Below are 23,505 nucleotides of genomic sequence, written 5' to 3'. Positions count from 1 at the left end.
AGAGGTATATCTATAATTCCATGTGTATAACTTGTATTATCATCTACATTTATGATGAGTATTTCTGTTGAAACGATGTGGCTACGTAAAATCACTTGATTTTTTGGAACTAGTGAATGTAACGCGCCAATGTAAACTCAGATGTTTTGATATAAATATGAACTTTATCAAACAAAACATGCATGTATTGTGTAACGTGAAGTCCTATTAGTGTAATCTGATGAAGATCATCAAAGGTTAGTGATTAATTTTATCTCTATTTCTGCTTTTTGTGACTGCTATCATTCGCTGGAAAAATGGCTGTGCTTATTGTGGTTTGGTGGGGACCTAACATAATGGTTTGTAGTGCTTTGGCTGAAAAGCATATTTGAAATCGGACACTTTGGTTGGATTAACAACAAGATTACCTTTAAAATTATATAAAACACATGTATGTTTGAGGAATTTTAATTATGAGATTTCTGTTGTTTGAATTTGGCGCCCTGCACTTTCACTGGCTGTTGTCATATCGATCCCGTTACCGGGATTGCAGCCATAAGAAGTTTTTAACGTAATATGATTACTTTGGGATTACTTCAACTGTAAAACACATGAGGGAAAAAAATTATTATTACCAGTTTAACAACATTCATTGCAGGATGTTCAGGTGACACGTTGAATAATACAGACATTTATTTGGATTGATAAAACAATTGAACAGCAGGAAAACTGCAGTGTAGCTTTATTGGTTTGGGTAGCATGTTACTCTGAAAGCTAGCTAGCTAACTAAGTTAGCAACAACCCTGACAGTGAGCATCTTGTTATGTTGGGTTACAGAGTGCAATTATCTTTAAAAAAAAAAGTAAACTGTGCATTCAGCTTGCTAGCAAGGCTATTTAGCCCAGTGAATTTTATCCAACTATCTACAAATGATTTATCTTAGTTAAAATATATTTAATTAAATTGTTAACAAATTAGCACTATCATACTTGCTATGATATCTTGCTAACTATAGTAGCTAGCAAATGACAGAGCAAACTTAAGTGAGCAGCATACCACATAGCCAAGAAAACTAGCAAACTAAACAGGCTAGCTAGCTAGAATTCTGACTAACTAGCTAGCTAGTACTCTCTGAAATCTCCGACCTATGCTGGAACATTGGTAACATTGTGAAGACAATTTGTCTGTCTCAATTTGTTTGTCGAGAGAGACTAGCTAGCTAAGCAAGCTAATGCTCCACACCTGCCAATCGTCATCTTTACCTCAAAGTGTTTCTTCAGGTTCAAAGTTGAGTCTCTGGATGTCGACAGCAGCTTTACCGTGGGCAAACAGTTTCCATGGAACTGTTACATTCCTGCCCTTTTAATCAGAACACAAATTGTTATTTGAAATGCCATCCAAAAAATGCACTGTGTTGGCGCACTATACATTTTTCTTTTGTGTATGTTGCACAGGCGGGAAGATCAAAGTAGCACTTTTTCGGTTAATGACTGACGTTAATATAAAAGGTAATTATTGTTTCATGGACATTTTTTTTCTGCAAACATCCCTTCTAAATGTGAAAGTAATCCTAGAAGTAATTGTCTACTTTTTCAACAGTATCGGTAATCTGATTACAATATTTTTGCTGGTAACGTAACCGATTACAGTTACAGTTTTTTAAATAATCCGTTACATGTAACGGATTACATGTAACTGATTACATGTAATATAATCCATTACATGTAACGGATTACATGTAATCCGTTACTCCCCAACTGTGGTTACACCATGATAAAATGTGGTACGAGCTGAACAGTCAAGCCATGCCAGAAGCAACTTCTCAAGTTTGTAACTGTGCCATGATTGGATATCCCTCAAATGCAATGTTATTTTTTTTCTTGGTATTGCAAAATATATTATTTCACCCTCTTGTTTGCCTGAATGATTTATTATATATACTAATGATGAATAGCGTTAGTTGAACTTGAGTCAAATGTTACTGCCTGTATGGTCACCCCAATCTGCTACTGCCTGTATGGTCACCCCAATCTGCAGGTGTCCAACCTTAAATTGAGAACACATTGTTTGAATATTAACAAGAAACTTCACCCTAATGTTTGAAATATCCCGCATAAGCTCACTCAGGCTAGAACTGTGTGTATGAATGTCTTGACACATATTGCAGCTAGCTCTGAGTTATGCATAGCATTGTGTGGTTGCAGGGCACTGATCGTGTTTGCTACACTGTATTGCTTTACTAATAGAAGGAGGATGTCCATGGATGACGTGGCTGTCAGACTTTCTCACCAGCTATATCCTACATCTCCAATTCCTGTATCACACTATGCTTAACTTATTGGATATGCTGAGGAAAGCCCATATTGTAGGAGTTGATTGGGCGAGCTTATGGTGTACTCTTAGATAAGCCAACCAATGGGGTTAGGTAGACATTCCAAGGGTAAGCATAGTTTAGTTATCTTCTATGACGAGGTAAGGATAAGTTGGCTTATGTTTCAAATGGGTTTGTTTACATCATTAGAGTAAAACGAGCCGGATTGGGGAAGTGGAATTAATCAAGTTCAAATGAGGTCGGTCTGACAAGCCTGTGGGTTGCTAAAGTCTAAACTCAGGTCAGTTACATTTAAGCAATGAATATTGGACCATCATATGTCTGAGGGTTAGAGCAAAACAAAACTGAAGCTGGTGGCTGAACTGAGGTCAGTTACTGTTAGTAGAAGACCGTGAGCCATCTCTCTCCAGGCGTATCTGGACCACCTCAGGGCATGCCAGATCCCCTCTAGCCCTCTCTGTTCTGGCAGAGGAGAGTAGAAGGGTCAGCGCTTAGTGCTCCACTGGGGCAGTAATCTACTGAGACCAGACCCCAGTTGCAACCACTCACACACACATACACACATGCGCACATTCACGCCCACACACACATTCAGAGAATAAAGAGAATGAGAGAAAGAGGGGAAGAATAGAGGAGGATAGGATAAGGATCTTAGAACAGGTCAGAAAAAAAGAGAGTGATGACATTGGAGGCTGAATGAAATCAGAAGACATGAGTAGAGATCATAGGAGAGGTGGGAGTAGTTGAGGTGAGAGGAGAATTCCAAAACGCTATATATCCATTTTCAGAAATGTTGGTAAATTAGCTTTCATTGTTTAAAGAACTTATGAAAGAGATTGGTGTGCTTTTTAACTATCTAATCATGGCATGGGGTTGTTCAGGGAAATACATGTATTTGTTTGAAATCTATCACGTAAGGGTTTCATTTCAGAGTCAACCAATAATGTTGCCAAATGCTACATATCTGCCCCACTTTTAGAGAAATAAGTAAGTACTGCTGGGTTTTACACTGTCAAATGTAACAAATAACTACAGTACCAGTCAAAAGTTTGGACACATCTACACATTAAAGGGTTTTTCTTTATTTTTACTATTTTCTACATTGTAGAATAATAGTGAAGACATCAATACTTTGAAATAACACATATGGAATCATGTAGTAAACAGAAAAGTGTTAAACAAATCAAAATATATCTTATATTTGAGAATCTTAAATGTAGCCACCCTTTGCCTTGATGACAGCTTTGCACACTCTTGGCATTCTCTCAACCAGCTTCATGAGGTAGTCACCTGGAATGAATTTCAATTAACAGGTGTGCCATGTTAAAAGTTCGTTTGTGGCATTTCTTTCCTTCCTAATGTGTTTGAGCATTTCAGTTGTGTTGTGACAAGGTAGGGTTGGTATACAGAAGATAGTCCTATTTGGTAAAGACCAAGTCCATATTTTGGCAAGAACAGCTCAAATAAGCAAAGAGAAACAAGAGTCCATCATTACTTTAAGACATGAAGGTCAGTCAATCTGGAACATTTCAAGAACTTTGCAGTCGCAAAAACCATCAAGAGCTATGATGAAACTAGCTCTCATGAGGACCGCCACAGGAAAGGAAGACTCAGAGTTACCTCTGCTGCAGAGGATAAGTTCATTACAGTTAACTGCACCTCAGATTGCAGCCCAAATAATTGATTCACAGAGATCAAGTAACAGACACATCTCAACATCAATTGTTCAGAGGAGACTGCATGAATCAGGCCTGCATGATCAAATTGCTACAAAGAAACCACCACCGAAGGACACCAAAAATAAGAAGAGACTTGCTTGGGCCATGAAACACGAGCAATGGACATTAGACCGATGGAAATCTGTCCTTTAGTCTAAATCCAAATTTGAGGTTTTCGGTTCCAACCGCCGTGTCTTTGTGAGACGCGGAGTAGGTGAACGGATGATCTCTGCATATGTGGTATTGTGAAGGATGGAGGCGGAGATGTGATGTTGTGCTTTGCTGGTGACACTGTCTGTGATTTATTTAGAATTCAAAGCACACTTAACCAGCACGGCTGCCACAGCATTCTGCAACGATAAGCCATCCCATTTGGTTTGTGCTTAGTGGGACTATAATTTGTTTTTCAACAGGACAATGACCCAAAACACACCTCCAGGCTGTGTAAGGACTATTTGACCAAGAAGGAGAGTGATGGAGTGCTGCTTCAGATGACCTGGCCTCCACAATCGCCCGACCTCAACCCAATTGAGATGGTTTTGATGAGTTGGATCGCAGAGTGAAGGAAAATCAGCCAACAAGTCCTAAGCATATGTGGGAACTCCAAGACTGTTGGAAAAGCATTCCTCACGAAGCTGGTTGAGAGAATGCCAAGAGTGTGCAAAGCTGTCATCAAGGCAAAGGCTGGCTACTTTGAAGAGTCTCAAAGATAAAATATATTTTTATTTGTTTAACACCTTTTTGGTTACTACATGATTCCTATGTGTTATTTCATAGTTTGATGTCTTCATTATTATTCTACAATGTAGTGTGGCGTACAGCAGGTTAGCCACCAGGGGGAGACTCGTCAAGGCCTGGTAGCAGATGGAGTGTACATCACGAGACGATGGCTCCATCTGCTGGACGTGCCAGGTCTCGACGGGCTCCCCAGCCAGGACTAATTGGGGCTGATTGGGAGCTTGTGAGTAATCAAGGGCGGATTGCTCACCAGCTGTGCAAGGCCCATAAAAAAGCAGCACACAGGAGGACTGGGGGAAGTGAGGTGACTTCCGTGTAGTTGGAGATGGTGCCCGAGCGGAACCGTTTGTGTGCCGAACAGGATACAGCAAGACCCGGAGCCCAGAAGACGGTATCCCGGAGAGGGTCTCATGGGGGAGCCTTATCTTTTTCTTTTAAACTATTATTTAAATAAACACACTTGAAACTGAGCTAATCATTCTCTGTCCGTGTCTTATCTGGGTAGACGTCTTGACCAAACCCCCTGGTCTGCCACAGTAGAAAAGTCAAAATAAAGAAAAACCTTTGACTGCTACTCTACATTGTTAATAAAGAACTGTAAAAATGATACATTTGTGACATGACTTCAACACGGGGGCCCCACAAGGGTGTATGCTTATTCCCCTCCTATACTCTTTGTTCACCAATGACTGCGTTGCTATGCATGACTCCAGCACCATCAAGTTTTCTGACAACACGAAGGTGGGAGGCTCGATCACCGGCAAAAATGAGAGCCTACATGGAGGAAGTCAGTGACCTGGCAGTGTGGTGGTGGGACAACAACCTCTCAATCAATGTCAGTAAGACCAAGGACCTGATCGTGGACTGAAGGAACCGGTGGGCGAGCACATTATTTTAAAAGCATGGTAACAGATTAATAATGTTGTTTTACGTGATTCAGAATGAATTAACTTTTTCAAAGCTAGTTAATGATACTATAGGCCTAGTTTTCTATTTATTTATTGGATTTATTAACTACAAAAAACTACAATATGTGTTTTTAAGTCTGGTGCCACTCTTCACACACAAGCTTGTTAGCTAGCTAGCTCAAATTACATTCCAAGTTTCTCCATAGGACCTAATTCATATCAAGCATGTCATAACAAGATGCCCAGCGCTTCAAGCCTCCTCCTCAACCCTCTCTTGCTCTCTTCTCACCCGCAAAATTTCATTCGCATCTTGCGCCATAGGCTACACGTGTCTTCACATCACGCATGTAAACTAGCTTGCCTACTCTATGCACAGTTAGTAATTTATTGAGCTAAATATAAAAAACGGTTAATTTCACAGGTTAAAAATGGATCAGAAAGAAATTATAAACCAACACTTTTTGGGGGGGGTTCAAACCGGTTCAGCACTTTATTTTGCTGGTCGGAACAGTTGAATGAAACAAAAAAAATGTGCTTCTGTTCAGAATGAAACAATTGGAAAATGATTTCACAATACCACAATACCAAAGGCGCTTGAATATTTTGTCTTGCCCATTCACCCTCGGAATGGCAGATATACACCGTCCGTGACTCAATTGTCTCAAGGCTTACAAATCCTTCTTTAACCTGTCTCCTCCCCTTCATCTACACTCATTGAAGTGGATTTAACAAGTGACATCAATAAGACATCATTGCTTTCACCTGTTCAGTCTGTCATGGGAAAAGTAGGTGTTCCTAATGTTTTGTATATCCTAATGCCTAGTCACCTTACCCCTATGCATATCTACCTCTATCACTCAAGTATCTCTGCACATTGTAATTATGGTATTGCAACTGACCTTGTATATATGTTCTCGTGTTCTTCTTATTTCATATTTTTATTTCTTGTGTGTTTTTGTTCTACCTTAGGTTATTTTTTGTGCAACATTGATATTGATTACTGCATTGTTGGGTTTGGAGCTTGCAAGAAAGGCATTTCACTGTACTTGTGCAAGTGACATTAAAACTTGAAACAACCACATATCACAGTCAAATACTATATACTATCAGGGCTCAAGACCCAAGTGTAGACACAGGAGGCAGATAGTACGAGTCTCAGAGTTTATTATAATACAAGGGGCTGGCGAAAGGTAAGTCAAGGCAGGCAAAGAGTTGTAATCCAAATCAGTCAGGCCGGTTCAAGTATGGCAGGCAATCGGTAGGTCAAGGGAGGCAGAACAGTCAGAACTGGGAAGACTAGGAAAAACCAAAACTAGAGCACAGGAAACACGGGGACATGCTGGTAGGACTTGACGGGACAAGACGAACTGGCAACAGACAAACAGAAACAGGAGACAAAGGGCTGTGAGACAAAGGTTTAATCCTAGACACATGAAAAGTGGGATGTATACGGAGGGTGCGGGGCAACAGAAGACGAACAGCAGAGGGGATAAGTATTTTAGAGATGTGGAAAGGGCCGATGAAATGGGGGGAAAGTTTATGGGACTGCACCCAGAGGAGCAGGTCCTGAGTGGAAAGCATGGGTCCGGTGGCGATCCGCCTGTCGCCGATATCTGGATGTGGTCTTCAGAAGAGAGGCCCGGGCTCTCTTCCAGGTAGGTGACAGCAGCAGATGAACATCTGGGCAGAGGGTATGCTGACTTCTTCCTCTTGTTCAGGGACGAGTGGGGGCTGATATCTCAAGGAACACTCGAAGGGCGAGAGGTTGATATATGGAACCAGCACTGAGAGAATCATTTTAAGGTCACATGAATTTAACATTTGAATTACTCTGCCATTTTCAAAGTCATAAATACGTCTATTCAACCCACTGTCATTGTTAGAATTTCGATATCACAGAGTTTGTGTTATAAGCAGTTTAAGGACATTGCATTGTTTACCTCCTGCCCTTCCTTCACCAGTTGGCTGCCATCTGACAATGGCACCTTGAAACTACACCCTAAAGTATAGCAAAACAAATTTCACACATGCGCTTATAATAATAGATGTAGCCTGAAGACAAGATTACATTGACAATAGTCTGATGGGTGACAATGTTATCAATCGGCTTGTGAATGAAGAAACTGCAGCGATGCATGTAATTGACAGAGCTTACCAAAAAGCAATTTTTTCAAATCATCCTTCACGCAGGTAAAACGTTTAGATTTCATAACCTATTGGAAAGAGCGGGTTCTAATGTTTCTGAAACACATACATATACCAAACAGGTCTTCAAATTAGGGCACGGGCTCTTTTTAAGAATATCCCTTTTTTGAAGAATATTATAGCCGCTATTCCATGCTTGCTTGTTTTGTGGTTTTTCATTTGTACATAAAGCCTACAGTCACAAACTAATGAATTGTAGTTTTTTCGTAGTATTACCTAAGACCTTTATAAACACGGCCAAATTATTATTTGTGCAATAGCGTACATGACATTCATTTATTAGACTGTTAAAATGCATTGGCTCGGAACGACGTCAGCTTTTCAAGTGTTAACAGTCGGAGTAGAGAAACACAATTTTGTATGACATAAAATTCAACCAAGATGCAGTTAAAAAAACAAAACATATACAGCTGAAATAACAACCCAATATCTCCCAGGACAAATGAGCTAGGAACGGCAAGCTAGCTTAATGTCCATGAATGATTCATGTTTGTTTCGACATGCCCCCAAATTGACATAGTTGGTTCACATATTTTAACCTGCGTGTCATGATCGCATCTGGTGTGGATGGACAAAATCAACACACACACGATGGCGCACGCAGTTGCATGCGCGTGGCTGATGTGGTCAGCATGTTATTTTCACAACAGGTCTTGTCCTGAACTCAAGATGGACCACAGCAAAAACCAACCCAAGAAACAACTGAAGAAAACAAGCTGTGTGTGTGTGTGTGTGTGTGTGTGTGTGTGTGTGTGTGTGTGTGTGTGTGTGTGTGTGTGTGTGTGTGTGTGTGTGTGTGTGTGTGTGTGTGTGTGTGTGTGTGTGTGTGTGTGTGTGTGTGTGTGTGCGTGTGTGTGCGTGTGTGTGTGTGTGTGCGCGTGTGCATGCACGTGATCTAGCATGTCAGTGTGCTTTTTGTGTCTGTATGAGTGCATTACGTTTTCTTGTAATGTACACCATACACTCCCTGAGTCAATATGTCACTGTGTAGACAGCCACTCTACTCTCTCATACATCTGAGGCTGGGCTATACTTAGCTGAAAAGAGAAGGAGAAATGCAGAGTCGTTTGTTCAAATGAAACTCAAGCGTTGGCTACATGCATTGCTTATTGCTTTTTAATATGGAGGAGACAGAATAGATAAAACATGAATCCGCCTGTCTGTAAAATAAACAGTCTGTTTCATAAATGGCAGCTGTACGCATTTACACATACAAACTACAAAAAAGTGTAATGCACAAAACTGCCGGGTTAATTATTAATTGGCAGAATACATAAACAGAGAATCAGGATTTTTTTTAATTAACAGAGGCTGAGAAAGCTAAGCTCAGTGTTAGATAAACAAATACATGGGCTCCAGTGGATTGGCTGTACATGGACAGAGTTTTGGAGAGAGAAAGAGAGAGAGATGGGGGGGGGGGGGTACATGACAAGAAAGATATTAGATTTAGTTTATTCATAGATGTATTTGACTCGAGGGAAAGTTTAGCGTTACACACAAGGCATGATATGTCTGTGGTTAGGCCCACACATTTCATAACAGTCCCTATTGTCCTGTAGTCTACATCTCTCAACGCTGAGGTATTGCTTTTTGGTGTGAATGCTATAACGCTTTTGTTGTTGTCTGAAATGAAAAATGACAATGTCTCGGTGTTCAACTGTACAGCTGTCCCTCGAATATAGCCTCCATTCCGAAGGTGTTAATGACTGTGCTGTTTGAGATCATAAAAATGGATTGGCTGGCGAACTGGAGCACACCTCGACTCGATTAACATACAGAAGGAGAGATGGAGCGAAAGCAGGACTCAATTCCTGACAAAAAGATTTTCCGTTAAGAGCACATATTGTTTAATCAATTAAGAATCTGAATCACATACACTGGAAGTTCTCTGGTCAGAACGGTTACTGAAAAAAAATATGAATATTGATCTTAAGGACACAGAGCATCTTCTGCATGTATTTTCTCATTAAAGTCTCTAATTACCATGGGATTGGTTCATAACTTATTTTTCATTAAGCAGCAAAGCTTGGCTAGCTAGCTTCTAAAGACATTGTACATGAGAGGGCGTGCTAAATTACTTATTTTAGCCCGGCTGTGCAGCGGTCATCGGTACGAGGCGGAGACGAGTACTGTAGATCAGCACAGTCGTGCCCCAATTTTGTTTTGCACAACCTCGAGCATACACTTGCTTACCAATTAAATTAAAAACGTTATTTTGATCAATGTATTCATTAGGCTACTATTTCATCCGTCAATGAAAATATAGGTCTAGTCCTGACACATCTATGGTTGCTAGCCATTCATTCTATTGGTTAGGTTGCCAGAGATGCGACCCAGTCGTTAAGTATTTTTGTTCTACATCTATGGACCCCAGTCGTTCATTCTAAATGTTCCGTTTCCATGCTGGCTGGCAATGCTCATATCCCTTGCTTGCTAGCAGTCAGGTCAAACAGTGAAGCTATAATAACAGCAATGTAGCTGCATTTGCATAAGCTGTTTTGGATACATCCATAACAATGAGCTAATGATGTGCGATTGAGAGTCCTGTGGTTGCCCTCCAGCTCGACATCCCAGAGGTTTACCAAGATCTTAGGGAGGTGTTCTCCAAGACTCAAGCCACCTGTTTCCCTCCTCATCTCCTCTGGGACTGTGCCATCGACCTGCCAGGTAGCCGCGTCTACCCTCTGTCGGTGGCTGAGGCCGAGGCCATGGAGGAGTACATTCAGTAGGCTCTCCAGCAGTGTTTTGTCCGTTCATCCATCTCTGCTGCATAGGCAGACTTCTTCTTCGTGACCAAGTAGAATGGGGGTCTGCGTCCCTGCATCGATTACAGAGGTCTCGAATCCATTACCTCTAAGTACCGCTACCCCCTTCCGATACCGGCCGCCATTGAACAGCTCCGTGGGGCTGGCTTTTTTATGAAGCTGGACTTGCGGAGTACCTTCAATCTTATTCGCCGAGACGGGGATGAGTGGAGAACGGCCTTCAGCACGACGTCTGGGCACTACGAGTACTTGGTGATGCCTTATGCACTATCCAATGCTCCATCAGTGTTTCAGGCGTTCGTGAACGAGGTGTTCCCGGGAGATGATCGGGCGCCAGGTGGCCGTGCATATCGACAACATCCTGGTCTATTCGGCCAACTTGGAAGATCACATCGCTCACGTCCGAGTAGTCCTTAGACGCCTCCTGGAGAAACAACTTTATGTTAAAGCTGAGAAGGGCCAGTTCCATCAGGTCGAGGTCTCCTTCTTGGGGTACCGGATCAGCCCGCAGGTCATGGCCAGTCCCAACCACCATAAAGGGTCTCCAACGGTTTCTGGGGTTTGCCAACTTCTACTGCCACTTCATCAAGATCTTCAGCTCCATCAGCTTCAGCTCCTTCAGCTCCTCCTCATCCGAGGAGGCGGCATTAGACAGCCGTTACAGTCCTGTAACATCATATTACGCAATACATATATGGTTTGTTCGAAAATGTGCATATTTAGAGCTGATATCCGTGGCTATACATTCTGAAAACTTAGCATCTTTTTCCCAGAATGTCCGAATATTTTTCTGACACTCACCTATTCTGACCAAATAACTATTCATAAACATTACTAAAAAATACATGTTGTATAGGAAATGATAGATACACTAGTTCTTAATGCAATCGCCGTGCTAGAATTCTAAAAATAACTTCATTACGACATGCAGCTTACGTTATGGCGAGAGAGCGCCCAAAATCTGGGCGCAAACTAATTGTACACATGTTCGACAGATATATGAAATAACATCATAAATGGGTCCTACTTTTGATGATCTTCCATCAGAATGTTGTACAAGGGGTCCTTTGTCGGGAACAATCGTTGTTTGGTTTTAGAATGGCATTTTTCCCTCTCGAATGAGCAAGCAAAACTAGCCAAGTGGCGCTAAGCTCTCCTTCGTCACCATACGCAAAGAACGCAACACGTATAAACTCCCGAAAAAAAATCAATAATCTAATAAAACTATATTGAAAAAACATACTTTACGATGATATCTTCACATTTATCAAATAAAATCAAAGCCGGAGATATAAGACGTCTATAACGATTGCTTTTCAGAAGCCAATACTGGTGACCTTTATGCGCTTCCTGAACAAACGAAACCTGGGGTCATGTCATTCCAAGCTGTCTCTTTTGACCATAGAAAGAGATTGAGACCTCATTTCACCTCTCACAGCCTATTGACATCTAGTGGAAGGCGTATGAAGTGCATGTATAGTCATAAATCTCAAGCAAAATGATAGGGAGGGCCTGGAACAGAGCCTCGATTTGAGATTTTTGAGTTCTGCAAAATGAGTTCTGTTTTACTCACAGATATAATTCAAATGGTTTTAGAAACTTGATAGTGTTTTCTATCCAATAGTAATAATAATATGCATATTGTACGAGCAAGAATAGAGTACGAGGCCGTTTAAATTGGGCACGATTTTCCCCCAAAGTGTAAATAGCGCCCTCTATCCTCAACAGGTTAATCTCTCTCTGGTCTACCTACCGCTCTCCAGGTCGCTGAGGCACTATTCCAGCAGATCTTCAGGCACTATGGACTTCCGGAGGACATCGTTTCTGACCGTGGTCCCCAATTCACGTTGTTGGTATGGAAAGCCTTTATGGAGAAGCTGGGGGCCATGGTCAGTGTCACATCCGGGTACCAGCCTTAGTCCAACGGGCATATGGAGAGGATCAACCAGGAGCTGGGGAGGTTCCTAAGGAGTCACTATCAACAGGGGGAGAGGGTCCAGTTCCTTCCCTGGGCGGAGTATGCCCAGAACTTACTTTGGCACTCCTCTACCGGGCTGACTCCCTTCCAGTGTGTCCTGGGATACCAGGTGGCCCTGGCTCCGTGGACTCCGAGCCAGACTGAGGCCCCTGCGGTGGACGAGTGGTTCTGGCTCGCAGAGGAGGTATGGAACGCCACCCACATGAGGTTCCAGCATGCCGTCCACCGTCAGAAGGATCAGGCGGACCGCCACCGCAGTGAGGCTCCCATGTTCCATCCTGGTGATTACGTCTGGCTCTCCACCAGGAATCTCCCGCTCCACCTCCCTGAGTCCCTGGTTTGTGGGGCCATTCAAGGTCCTCCGGAGGGTCAATGAATTCCCAACGTTGTGGGGGTCGGCTCCAGTACCTGGTACCCGCTCTTGGGTCCCATTGGCGGACATCCAGCCCGCTCCTCACCCTCGGGCAGTCTTCCTGGCCGGCGTCGCCCTGCAGCTGGAGACGCGTGTCATGGGGGGGTACAGTCACGCCTACTCCCGCTCCCTCTATCCAGCGCTCGACGTCGCCAGTCTATTAACCACCGGCCCTGGCAAACAATCATTACGCACACATCTGGTCATCATTATCTCCTTGATTACCCCCCCTTTATTTAGCCCTCAGTAGACAGCAGTCGCTAGGTGGTATTGTTTTCACTTTATGTACACTCTCATGTTATGTTCTTCTGCGTTGATTCTTTTTTAAACTCATCATCTGCACCAGATTCCCAACTGCTGGGGTATTATCTTACAACAGTGGAGATCAAGTTAATTAATTGGCTGGCTGAGCTGATGGGACACTAGATGCACAGTGGAACAGAAAACAAGATGCCAGTTTTTGCATCACAGGCTTACCCGTGCTAAACAGTTTTTTTGCATGGCTTAGAATGCGTCTACAACCAATCACGATGTTTGTTTTGACCAACCCGTTGTAGAACCCGCCATATCTAAGGGTCGCCTGTAGATTATTCTCATCAACGTACATTCTCCGGTCTCCACATTGTTGACATAGTGTATTAAGAAGCCTTGCAAAGGGTACTGACTGCCTCACCTCTGAGGTCATTAGTCGAGGACCAACTCTAAAAACACCCAGTCACTTCAATTCAACCACACAGTGTTCACTGTAGGCTAGGCAACTAGTGGCCATATTCATAACGCGTATAAGAGTGACAGAGCTGATCTAGAATATAATGAATAAGATTACATGGACAGAGATCAGCACTCCCACTCCGAGACACTATATGAATATGGGCCCAGGTGTTATCCGTCCAGAAACTCTGACCGAAATGATGTATGTCTGTCCGAAAGGTTGTGCAGCTGATTGTGAGGAAACAGGCCTGAGATGAAAAGAATATAAAACACTGTAATACATGTGAGTATATCCGTCAGTGGAATAGAACTCGGTGAGAGATTACTCTCGTCAGACCGGGGGCAAAAGCAGGAACAAAAAGCAGACTCATTAGACTCTGGTTCAAAATGGCTTTCCATTTCTCGCAGACTAAAGGAGCGCTCATACCAGTGGAAACCAATAGCACAGTAGTAGATGACAAGCCATGAGCAAACTAGCCAAGTCCAACCACTCTTCACTGTTCTATGGGGTCCTCTGAGGTTGAATTTGGCCATATGAGAAACAAGTCCTGCTGTAACCCCTACATGAACTATAACCATTTAGTCACTTAACTTTTATCATTCCTTACAGATAGGCTGAAATGCTGAAAATTGACTGAGCCAGGAGAGTAATTTCCGTTCCGAAGTTTTCCCTGTCCCCTATATCACCTTCCAGGTATAGATCTGAGATATTGACAGTGCTGTAATTGCTGCTGTATATCTTCGGTTGGAATTTGACTACAGGGTTTAACGGCACCTTCCCTCATGATGCACATTCTCAATCACAGACATTCGGTAGGAGAGAGAGATGGGCATAGAACAGCAGCTGAGGGGGAGAGAGAAGATGATGGAGGAGAGATGAAAGCAGAGAGGTGATGCTTAGAGGTGAAGAAAAAGGGAAAGAAATGCAGAGAAGCAAAGTCCAGCCTCCACAACACACAGAGAGAGAGAGAGAGAGAGAGTAGAGAGAGAGAGAGAGAGAGAGAGAGAGAGAGAGAGATGGTGAGGGTAGAGACAGAGGAAGGGTGATGGAGAGAAACATAGAGGCAGCGTCTTGAAAACACACAGAGATAAAATAGACCCGTCCAACCCACACATATCATCATGCTTTCTATTCATCTACAGAGTAACAATTAGGTACTCAATTCAAGACACATGTACCACCTTCCCGGTGACGTCAATAGATAATGCTCAAACACAAACAAAGAAGACATGATGGTCTGGAAACAGGGTTGGAACCAGGCATTTATTTAAAACCAGGAAGTCTCATTGAGGTCAGAATACCTCCATCTCAAGGGAGCATTGGCAGCTCAAGGCAGCTCATTAACCCCCCACTTATTCTACTAAAGGCCAAAAAACACATACAGATCTGGGACCAGGCTAGGTAGAGTAGACTAAACAGACATGGCGGCTACAATATGTCCATTATGATCTGTACAGAGACCCAAGAGACAGAGAGACAGACGTATCCAGCTTGGATCCCTGCAGGGCCGTGTAAATCTGACCTGGTGTCAGGTGTTCACAGACGCTTTGTCTCTTTTGCTCGTTGCGGCGCTCTACAGACATACGCTTCTGCCATCTGCTGCAGGCCCGCCACTGCCCAAGGTTAAACCAAGTCTGTTTCTCACATTGTACTGCAGAAGGACCGGAGAATAAAAGGTATGAGAGAGAGGCGAGATAAATGAGACAGAGAGGGAGTGTGAAATAGAAAAGTGGAGAAGAGACAACCTCTCCTTCCATTGCGGTTTATCAAGCCTTTTATCTTTATACACCCAGTCAATAATTGTACTGTGTGTGTGTGTGTGTGTGTGTGTGTGGTTTCAGTGGACCTCGGGTCTGTAAAGACTGTCTATATAGAAAGTATCCCACATGCTTCTATTAGTTCCAACATACAGTATAACAGAGAACATGTACTTGCTGTAGAATTTAAGAATTTTTAAGTCTAGTTTTCTCTTTTTGGTCAAGCGAGGTTGTTCATCGTCTGGCTGAGACCTAAGTCGAAGTCCTTCTGACTTCAGAGTCTGGAAAAGCTCCATCATGTTGTAGGGAGGATATGTCAATAATGACAACATGAGGTCTCATCAATTGAGAGAACCAATCAAAGTTCTGCCCATTTCTGTGCATATACTGCATTTACTCCTGTGGCTTGGGGTGAGGGTGAGAATGAGAGGTAAAGGGAGGGCTTTGATGTCAGCGAGGCTTTGAAGCCTGTTACCTTTGTGATGTGCTTTAAACGCTTCTTTACCTGGACAGAATTCCTCCACCCCCCCACCACCTAACCCCATTACTAGACACCCTCTCCCCACAGTCCCTCCCTCCCTCCCTCCCTCCCTCCCTCCCTCCCTCCCTCCCTCCCTCCCTCCCTCCCTCCCTCCCTCCCTCCCTCCACAACAACAACCACACTACCTATCAAGATTTGCTGTGCTTGTAAAGGTGTTAAGTTCATTTGTTATATTGCTGCAGAAATCTGGTATAGTTACAAAATAATGTCCAGTACAAGTTGCTGTTGCAAGCAAATCAATGTGCAGCTGTAAGCTAACCGTCTCTCTCTGTCTCTTTCTCTTCCCCTACTGTTTGATCTCGCTTTCTCTTTCCCTTTCTCATCCCCCCTCCAATCAACTTCCTCTATCTCATCTCTCCTTCCCCCCATCGCCCTCTCTCTCTTTACTCAGTGCCAGGCCTGTTCAGAATAACAGGTCAAACTGACACATTTGGCATCAAACAGAACCAGTAACTCACTACTCAGTGCTTCCTGCAGTGTCTGCAGCACTGGTGCCCGACGCGTCACCTCTCTCATCCCTCGACCAAACACAACGTCACACCTGAGACACAGAGACCATAAAGAAGCCTCAGCTCCAGTAGACGGGGTGCTCTGTACAAAGTGTCCCTCCATGACAGGCTTCATGGCTGCGACTATTAAATATTAATGTGCTATCGGCTGGGAACTGCCGTAGCTCTCTTCCTCTCTTGGTCCTGGCTACCGCATCTCTCCTCTCCTATCATCACAAGGACCAGCCGCAGAGCGAGAGGGATGAACTCCCCCTTCATTTCTTCTCCTTTATCTATCCCCCTTTCATTTAAACCTTTCTGTGCCTAGTCTTATTTTCTTGTCGCCTTTTGCTACCTCAATTTTGAACTCACCACTCTTTTGCACATTTTCCATTTTAACTTAACCCCCCCCCTCCCGTGCTGTCCTCTTGCTGCCTCTCATAAGAAACCAGTCAGTCCAGAAGAAACAAGGCAGGATAAGGAAGTTGACCGGGTGGATTGTTTACCTCTATTAACTCAGTGCTCTATTCTGTTCTGGGCTGTACTGCAGGATGTTATCCTGATAGACAGTTGTGATGTGCACCTCTCCACGGCCTCTGCAGGTACTGAGTTGAGCAAATGAATCACAATCGGGACAGGTGTGGGACAGCTGTAACATTCACACCATGCCTGTGAATTTTTTGTGAGCAAACAACACACTTTGCCACACTGATAAGTGTTCTAAGTGTTAAACTCAATAACATTTTCAAAATCATATTCAAGCGTGTGAGAGCGAGAGAAACAGATGCCGATGTGTTGAACAGAGTGGAGGGGAGGAAATGGTGCAGACACTTAGGAAGGGTAAAACAGAGACGCTCCAGAGATTAAGAGGAAACCCAATGTGACAGAGTGCTGAGAGAATCACCCACATGACACTGGATTATGTCCGTCTGACAGATGACCGAAGCAGGACGCCCAGTGGGACTGACGGACAGTTAATATTGACTGATGGAATCAATTCAATTACTCTGTTCCTTTAAGAAAATGATGATGTAGAATTAACAAGACGCCTTAGTCTGTGACCCTCAAACATACACCAAACACAGACAGAGCGTGGCAAGAAAACACTGATGTTATGTTCCCCATTATTGCACTAATTCAACTGCTACCCGATGCCGAGTTTATGCCTAAACAGTTGCTATTATGCTGCAGAATTATCCCCGTTATAGTCGTAGAATCATTTTTAGAACTAATACAAGTCGTAATATTTTTGGGAATACAGTATGTACAGATGCATTCACCTGCCTGGTCAGAAAGATGCACAGGGTGTACCTACTGTACCTACTGCATTATACAGGGGGAAAATACTGTGACCTTGAACATGTTCCCTCCTCTAATAGCCCCCTATTTTCACCAATCTCCACTAAAGGATCTCGCCCATGCAGCCCTCTCTGTGGTGCGAGAGCCACGAGGACGTTTCGACAGCACTCGTGTTCCTCACTAAAATAGAGCTGCCATTGTTGTCTTTCACCGCGAGCGGCCTCAGCAGGCCTAGTCAAACACAGCCTGGACCTGCCAGCCTAATGCATTTCACAACTCTTTCGCTCTTATGACATATGAGCGGGGAAGGAAAAGGCGAGCGAGAGCAGAAATGTTTTGGGGGCCCATTGTTTTTGTGTGTTACATTGGGGTTTGATCACGGGATCTTGCAGAGATTGGGACTGCGACTAATTCAGACGGCTTGCTTCGGCTCAGCTATGCGGCAGTAAGAATTCATTTGAAGCATTACTGCACTGTGTAGGGAGAGTGTGACAGCGTATACCTGGACTGTACGGAAAGACGAGTTGCTGTGTAAAGAATAACAGTTTAAAAAACACCTCATCGTGTAAGTATGTCATAAGGTGAATGCACCAATTTGTAAGTCGCTCTGGATAAGAGCGTCTGCTAAATGACTTAAATGTAAATGTAATTATGTGGGTTTATTTGTTCCAGTTGAATGTAATTGAAATAACTGTGTGTGTGTCCTTTGCACACTCTTGCATATAGACACGCACAGATCTTTCCTCTGTTCGCATCACTCCACCATCTCTCCATTGTGATTACCTGACAGTGTCTGGAGGACAAATGAGCAGAAACCCACATTCTTTCTGCAGCAGCAATCTGGGGAGCCCCGGTCTGAGGAAGTAGTGCTCTGCTGTGCTGTTGCAGCCGGTAATAAATTGGCTGTTTATTACGTTACAGGAAATTAAACAGTTGCCCAGGAAAGGCTGCACATTCAATTTAAGCCCCTGAAGAGAGGCAGAAGATTAAAGGACCAATAAAGTCCCCTCTCTTCTCCTCTCCTCTCCTCTAGCCCTTCAAAGGGCGGAGTGATTCCAAAGAAAAATCCTCGCGTCGCCGATTGGCTTTCCTCTCTCCTTTTTCTTTTTTCTGTTGTTGAAATGTCAAATTGTCTCTCATCTTAATCCTCATTAACGGCAGCGATCTTCTGCTGCAGTCTGATCTGCTGTAATGACATAAAGCATTCTGCAGAAACACTTAGTCCGGACCAGCGTGCTGCTGCTGTGTTGCAACTTACATATCTCCTGTAGAAGAACAAACACTAAACAAACAAGTGTTTTCTAGTGACAACTGGTCAACTGGCTACAATAGTCTACTCACACCAATTCAATTCAGCCCGGTGGAAATGAATTCGATAACATGTTGATTTCATAATGTAAAATCATAATCTAAATGATGACACCAAGCAGAAAAGGCCGGGAAAAGCTCATTTCTGTGTGCGTGTATATATATCACATTAATTAAGTCTCAACACATGCATGTCACACAGCTAACGAGTTCAGATCTCATGTGACAGATACATGCAGATTTGCAAATGTATTGACAAGTTGTTTAGATGTCAGTAAGTTGGGAGATTTCAAATAGTATACACACAGGATATGTTCTCTCTACCTTTTAAACATTTTTTAAAATTCAAACTGGAACTGAGTACTGGAATGGAATACTCGAGGAAGGAGGACCACTAGTGGTGACATGAGATATTGTATGTGGATTTATGTCAACATTGCTTACCTTACATCAATTCCTCATTAAAGGGTGTGTTTTAGCTGTGTATCAGGTGTTACCGTGCCTTCAGAAAGTATTCACACCGCTTGACCTTCTACACATGTTGCTCTGTTACTGCCAGAATTCAAGATGAATTTAACTGAGATTTTTTTTTGTCACTGGCCACACAATACCCTACAAGGTCAAAGTGAAATTTTTACACATTAATAACAAATGAAAAGCCTTGAGTCGATAAGTATTCAACCCCTTTGTTATGGCAAACCTAAATACGTTCAGGAGTAAAAATTTGCTTAACAAGTCACATAATAAGTTGCATGGACTAGTGTTTAACATGACTACCTCATCTCTGTACTCCACACATACAATTATCAGTAAAGTCCCTCAGTCGTTCAGTGAATTTCAAACACAGATTCTACCACAAAGATCCGGGAGGTTTTCCAATGGCTTGCAAAGAAGGGCACCTATTGGTAGATGGGTAAAAATACAAAAAGCACGCATTGAATATCCCATTGAACACGATGAAGTTATTAATTATACTTTGGATGGTGTATCAACCGCTCAGGGATTTCACTATGAGGCCAATGATGACTTTAAATCAGTTACAAAGTTTAATGTCTGTGATAGGAGAAAACTGAGGATGGACCAACAACATTGTAGTTACTACACAATACTAGCATATTTGGCAGAGTGAAAAGAAGGAAGCCTGTCCTGAAATATTCCAAAACATTGTTGTGACGTGACTATCATTAATGTGATGACTGCTATTTATCGAAGTATTACCTACTATGTTTAATTATTACTTGATTAAATGAATCATGTAACAAATAACTCATTAGGAATTTGGTTGGTTCAACAGTTGTTTACAGAGTTACTATCTCCCGACTTAAACTCTAAAGATGATCTAACAGTCAATTATTAATTATTGCTTCAGTCTCATTCTGAGCGTCACATAATCCAAATCAAATCCAAATCAAATCAAATGTTATTTGTCACATACACATGGTTAGCAGATGTTAATGCGAGTGTAGTGAAATGCTTGTGCTTCTAGTTCCGACAATGCAGTAATAACCAACGAGTAATCTAACCTAACAATTCCACAACTACTACCTTATACACACAAGTGTAAAGGGATAAAGAATATGTACATAAAAATATATGAATGAGTGACGGTACAGAACGGCATAGGCAAGATGCAGTAGATTGTATCGGATAGAGTATATACATATGAGATGAGTAATGTAGGGTATGTAACCATATAAAAGTGGCATTGTTTAAAGTGGCTAGTGATACATGTATTACATCAAGATGGCAAGATGCAGTAGATGGTATAGAGTACAGTATATACATATGAGATGAGTAATGTAGGGTATGTAAACATTATATGAAGTGGCATTGTTTAAAGTGGCTAGTGATACATTTTTCATTAATTTTTGCATTATTAAAGTTGCTGGAGTTGAGTCAGTATGTTGGCAGCAGCCACTCAATGTTAGTGGTGGCTGTTTAACTGTCTGATGGCCTTGAGCTAGAAGCTGTTTTTCAGTCTCTCGGTCCCTACTTTGATGCACCTGTACTGTTCTCGCCTTCTGGATGATAGCGGGGTGAACAGGCAGTGGCTCGGGTGGTTGTTGTCCTTGATGATCTTTTTGGCCTTCCTGTGACATCGGGTGGTGTAGGTGTCCTGGAGGGCAGGTAGTTTGCCCCCGGCGATGCGTTGTGCAGACCTCACTACCCTCTGGAGAGCCTTACGGTTGTGGGCGGAGCAGTTGCCATACCAGGCGGTGATACAGGATGCTCTCGATTGTGCATCTGTAAAAGTTTATGAGCGCTTTTGGCGACAAGCCGAATTTCTTCAGCCTCCTGAGGTTGAAGAGGTGCTGCTGCGCCTTCTTCACCACGCTGTCTGTGTGGGTGGACCAATTCAGTTTGTCCGTAATGTGTACGCTGAGCAACTTAAAACTTACTACCCTCTCGTCGATGTGGATAGGGGGGTGCTCCCTCTGCTGCTTCCTGAAGTCCACAATCATCTCCTTTGTTTTGTTGACGTTGAGTGTGAGGTTATTTTCCTGACACCACACTCCGAGGGCCCTCACGTCTCGTCTTTGTTGGTAATCAGGTGTCGTCTGCAAACTTGATGATTGAGTTGGAGGTGTACATGGCCACGCAGTCGTGGGTGAACAGGGAGTACAGGAGAGGGCTGAGAACGCACCTTTGTGGGGCCCCAGTGTTGAGGATCACCGGGGTGGAGATGTTGTTACCTACCCTCACCCCCTGGGGGCGGCCTGTCAGGAAGTCCAGTACCCAGTTGCACAGGGCGGGGTCGAGACCCAGGGTCTCGAGCTTGATGACGAGTTTGGAGGGTACTATGGTGTTAAATGCTGAGCTGTAGTCGATAAACAGCATTCTCACATAGGTATTCCTCTTGTCCAGATGAGTTAGGGCAGTGTGCAGTGTGGTTGCGAGTGCGTCGTCTGTGGACCTATTGGGGTGGTAAGCAAATTGGAGTGGGTTATAGGGTGTCAGGTAATGTGGAGGTGATATGGTCCTTGACTAGTCTCTCAAAGCACTTCATGATGACCGGGCGGTAGTCGTTTAGCTCAGTTACCTTAGCTTTCTTGGGAACAGGAACAATGGGGGCCCTCTTGAAGCATGTGGGAACAGCCGACTGGGATAAGGATTGATTGAATATGTCCGAAAACACACCAGCCAGCTAGTCTGCGTATGCTCTGAGGACACGGCTGGGTATGCTGTCTGGGCCTGCAGCCTTACGAGGGTCTACACGTTTAAATGTTTTACTCACGTCGGGTGCAGTGAAGGAGAGTCCGCAGGTTTTGGTAGCGGGCTGTGTCAGTGGCACTGTATTGTCCACAAAGCGAGCAAAGAAGTTTTTTAGTCTGTCTGGGAGCAAGACATTCTGGTTCGCGACGGGGCTGGTTTTCTTTTTGTAATCCGTGATTGACTGTAGACCCTGCCACATATCTCTTGTGTCTGAGCCGTTGAATTGCGACTCTACTTTGTCTCTATACTGATGCTTAGTTTGTTTGATTGCCTTGCAAAGGGAATAGCTACACTGTTTGTTTTCGGTCATGTTTCCGTGTCACCTTGCCATGATTAAAAGCAGTGTTTCGCACGAATGCTGCCATCAATCCCCGGTTTCTGGTTTGGGAATGTTTTAATAGTTGCTGTGGGTACGACATCGCCGATGCACTTGCTAATAAACTCGCTCACCGAATCAGCGTATTCGTCAATGTTGTTGTTTGACGCAATGCGTAACATATCCCAGTCCAAGTGATCAAAGCAATCTTGAAGCTTGGAATCAGATTGGTCGGACCAGCGTTGAACAATCCTTGGATATCTGCACGAAACCTAACCTGAGTGATGAATCAGCTATACACAAATTGGCTTAATTATTTATTTACTAACTAACTAAATCATCACACAGAATACGTAAACACACACAGCATAGGTTATTGATTACATACATAATACAATGAAAACTGGTCCCTAGTGGACTAACAAAAGCATGACTGTTTGGTTACATGGAAAGGGAGGGCCTACTAGGAGAGGGAGAAACAAAGAGTCAACTTATCATACATACATTTGGAAACTACGCTCACCGTAACCAGAATACTTTGCACCCTAACAACCGCTCATTCGGATTAGAAATGCAATATATATACGCGTAGATGTCTTTCTCTGTCGTCTCTCTGTTGAAACCACTCGATCCGTCTATGGGAAGTGGTTCGATGTAAGTCTCTGGTTGTCCACCAGAGTCACAATGTTCTTATTAGTTGTAGGCTTCTTTTGTTCTGGAGTGTTCATTAGACAGATACTTCAGATGTACCACACAGTGTTCAGAAGGATCTGTTCTTCCACCTCTCTTTGGTCAAATGTCCTCAACTACTTTACATGCACAGCTGCAGACGATAC

The sequence above is a fragment of the Salvelinus fontinalis genome, chromosome 31 (assembly GCF_029448725.1).
Source record: "Salvelinus fontinalis isolate EN_2023a chromosome 31, ASM2944872v1, whole genome shotgun sequence".
Lineage (NCBI taxonomy): Eukaryota > Metazoa > Chordata > Actinopteri > Salmoniformes > Salmonidae > Salvelinus > Salvelinus fontinalis.
The sequence above is the reverse complement of the archived record's forward strand: the minus strand, read 5'-3'. Positions refer to the sequence as shown.